The sequence below is a fragment of the Homarus americanus genome, unplaced genomic scaffold (assembly GCF_018991925.1).
Source record: "Homarus americanus isolate GMGI-L3 unplaced genomic scaffold, GMGI_Hamer_2.0 scaffold2539, whole genome shotgun sequence".
In the NCBI taxonomy this organism is placed as follows: Eukaryota; Metazoa; Arthropoda; class Malacostraca; order Decapoda; family Nephropidae; genus Homarus; species Homarus americanus.
In genome coordinates, this window is record NW_024725489.1 from 5,578,326 (window position 1) to 5,582,516 (window position 4,191).

At 34.9% G+C, this 4,191-nt stretch overlaps 1 long non-coding RNA gene across 1 annotated transcript in view; it reads left to right on the top strand.

The window, feature by feature from the left end:
• LOC121865050 overlaps nucleotides 1-2,091 on the top strand; it is a 15,817-nt gene extending 13,726 nt beyond the window's left edge. The window contains exons 2-3 of the long non-coding RNA XR_006088711.1: nucleotides 1,575-1,625; nucleotides 2,004-2,091. This is a non-coding gene — a long non-coding RNA (uncharacterized LOC121865050). The remainder of the gene's footprint in view (nucleotides 1-1,574; nucleotides 1,626-2,003) is intronic.
• Nucleotides 2,092-4,191: the final 2,100 nt, after the last annotated feature.

Sequence of the window (4,191 nt, forward strand, 5' to 3'; positions counted from 1 at the left end):
GAGGCAGTTCGTTAACCGAGGCGCTTCATAACCGAGAACCACTGTATGCTTACTAACATCGCTATTAGTCACTACTATCTCGCTAATTTATTTTTCAGCTATCTGTATATAGTCAATGCCTCGGGTATCATGTTTAAATTTTTGGTGGTGAAAACTGTTGAAAAATATTTATCCAGATTATTGCTCATTTGTCCGTCGTTATCAGTTAGCTCGCCAGTATCTGACTATATTGGTCCAATCTTTTCTCGTGTTTTAGTTTGATACGTTTGATAGAATCCCTTGGGGTTTGACTTCGCCTCCCTTGCTACCTTCAGTTCATTATTCCTCTTTGCTTTTCTTATCTCGGTCTTAACCCTACCTGCCAATACTTTATAATAATCTCGGAGGTAAACTTCACCATGATTATTTTCTTTAAATCAACACTGCACTGCACTATATATTGTCAATAAGTAAAATAAATTTCAGAATGACCAATAATTGTACTGTAAAAATTTAAAAATAGTTTATGTTCAAGAGAGCCACAAGCAAGATGTTACCTCCACTGACCAAGAGATACAAACTCACGCCTTGGTGGGTGAGTCAAGTTGCTGATTGGCGCACCAAAAACTAGTTTCCTGTACTAAAGTTATGTTAAATAAGTGTTAAAATGACTAAAAAATTTAATATAAAACTTGGACAATTATTGAATAGTACAACCTTCTTTGATGTTTACTCAAATGGGAATGAATTGAAGCCCTAGAACCGACACTGTATTGGCTGACTACTATTCCAGCTGGTGAGCAAGCACATGTTGACATGATTTCAGAAAATTTCAACCGAATTGAAGATTCTTATGGAAGGTAATTCGCTAACCGAAATTTCATTAACCGATGCCGTTAACCGATCACTGTATTATTTACGTGTGTCGACAACTGTGACCGTGGTTGGCCAGTCTTTAACCTACAGTGACAGTGTTTGATCTAATCTTTGTTGTGGGTTTGTTCATGTTGCCACAGCCAGTGCTACTACTTTGTACTTTTCAGAGCATAAGCTGCACCGTAAAACCCCACGGACAAAATGCCCAAACGCAAATGTAAATTCACTGTAGGGTTACAGAGCAAACTTCCATGTTTTAAGAGAGCAGGGATGAATGGGAAGCGCAGTGTTTGGTGTGCAAACCAGAACGTATCTCTGTGGCAAATAAAGGTATTAATGATTTGCAAACACATGTGAACTCGCAAAACACAAGAAAGCAGTTCGAGGAGAGGGCTTATCCATGAAACCGACAGATTTTTTTGTCAGCCTTAAGCAAAGGTAATTTTTTATATTATTTTTATGATTTCTATACCGTGTCTTGTATTTTAGCCTACATTAAAAACAATGCAATACAGTACACCGATACTGGTGTATATACTGTATATATATTAATGTTATGCAAATATACAAAATTAATTGTCACGGCTGCTTCGAGGTTACAGAGCACCAAAGTGGGAGGGGGGAGGCAGGGGCAGGATGTCTGAACGCCCTTATCAAACTGATATGGCAACCCTACCTATGTTGCCCTATTTTTGTAAAACTCAAACCTTTCTTTTCAGAATGGGTGAAGACAGTCAAGCTACAGTTTTGTCCGGGAAACAGGTGGCTCAGTAAGTGAATTTAAAACTGTAAATTGTCCTTCATTTACTGTAGTGTATTTCAGGGCTCCTAAAACTGACATTAACCCTATAATGTACTTCTATCTGCCTAAAGTTGTCATTGGCATCTGCTGCAATGTGAGGTCTTATTGTCCACAGACCCCAGTCAGTTATGGAAGTAGGTACAGTACACTAAGTCATGATTACTGCCAAGAACCTCATGAAATAAACTGTTTTTAATCTTGTATGCAAAATTTTGGTTGAAATTGCCAGATATGGATTGCTTTTAATTTTTTCATGGTATGGGCTTTTAAATGGCTTATCTGTTCACCAATATAGTACATGTATACTGTACTGTAGTATGTGCATTAACTGAAGTGTTCTCCACAGAGATGTCCGGGACAAGTTGAAGGAACATGTTGAGAAGCTTAAGAATGAATTTGCTGGCTTTGCTCCGAATGCAATTGTTCAGGTTTGTATATTTTAACAATGCTGACTCTGTCAATTGTTACAATTTAAGAAAAACTCAAATCACTGAAGGTGTTGCTGACATACCCAATTTTGCTACAACACATGAACTGACTTACCAACCCAGACCATATATGGCAGCTAGTTGTATGTGCTAATAGCTTACAGGCTGTATTGTTGGCTTACATACAGTGTGACTGATAGTGTGTATTGAGTAATTTCATATAATTTACTGTATTTAATTTTGGGAAGTATAGTTGTCTAACAATGTTTATTTATTCCTATGCCAATGACAAGCCAAATGTGACCAGTTGACCAAATTAAAAAGTTTGGTATAGTATCATCGCCCCAGCAACCAGTCAATCTTTTTTTTTAGCTGGAAGATTGGGGACCAGATATATTCATGCAGGTGGTTGTGTTGTAAATTTGAAACATAAAGAAATTATTTTGAATTATTTTTAAATGTGAGCATTCCTTTATGCATCAGACTGCAATAAATTAATTTCTCATAATAGTCAGATAATCTTATTTTCACTTCCCTTAAGTTTCCACTTGAGTGTTTTCTCTTATGTACTCCTGGGTAGTCCATCAGTGGTGGACATAGTTTCTGTAGGACAACAACCAGGGACAATTTATTTGCCATGTCCTCACAAGGACCTCCTGTATGTCCACTGTCTTCTGACTGTCCACAGTGTTGGACTTAAGTTCATTATTTATGAATACAGTACAGTACTGTACATGTGTGTGTACTGTACATACATGTTGAGAATCATTGTATTAGTTATTGAACTGCAATACTGTATATTGAAGTGGAAGAACAGAACAGTACAGGCATGGCATATCTGTAGGAGTTAATCATGACTGAATATCACCTTTGTTTGGTAATGGTTCATGCATATAGAGTTTGTTTGAAGCGTAGACAATAGGAAGTACTTTATCAACTTGTATATTGCTGCAGGTTGCGGGCGTGAAGACAGCAACGTTTACATTCGAATGAAAATCAAGGCTGCCGAGGAGATTGGGATCAAGGCACAGCACATCAAAATTCCAAGAACAATAACCCAATCACAGGTGGGACATACCGTATTTCTCGGCTTATAAGACGAAATTTGAACATTAAAAAAATCTGCCCAAAGTTAGGGGGTCGTCTTAAGCAACAAATATAAAATTCTTACATCTTAAATATTGTGTCAAGAGTGGTGATGGACACATCGTAAGCCACTCACAAAGTCCTACCAGTAATTATTTTATACTGAAACTTACGTTTGGCAAGCTGGATTCAAATTAAGATTACCGTATATTAAAATAATAAAATGTATTATAAACCTGTCTAACATACCCTGTAATAAACACAGCTGCTATCATCACACACACACCCCCATTTGCCAGTGAGGAGACAAGAAGGAAAGTGACAGCGAGATTGGGCTATTTTTAATGCTGAGGTGATCAGTAATGCATACCGGTATCGTATATTTACTGAAAATAATATTTATCTCCTATAAATAATTGATTTAAAAATTTATTTTTTACAAAGAATATTCAGTAAATGAGTCTGCTAATTCTGAAACTATCGACACTAGTGTTTACACTACACCAGCTGGTAAACATTTGATGCCATTACTTGAAATGAATTGGCCTTATTTTAAGTAACTAACTATAAATAAATAAAAAAATTAAAAAAAAGATCAAAAGTGAGAAATAATATACTGTATGTATGTTGTGTTGTCAAAGTAAGAGGAACAATTGAAACTGCAATTGTGTAAATGAGGCAGAAAGAGTGTGTGTGTATATATATATATATATATATATATATATATATATATATATATATATATATATATATATATATATATATATATATATATATATATATATATATATATATATATATTATATGTAATATTTTTCTAACTCAACCTAATGAAACACTACTGGAGAACATTCCTTTGCCTAAAACAAGTTTATAAATTAAAGAAAAATAATTAGTGTGTTTTATATATTACAGTATATTATAAATAAATAAATAAACAAATAATTTGGTAAATCTATTTCAAGTAAATGGAAAATAAGCAAACAAATGTTATTTACCACAGCTTCCCTCTGGCTCAGG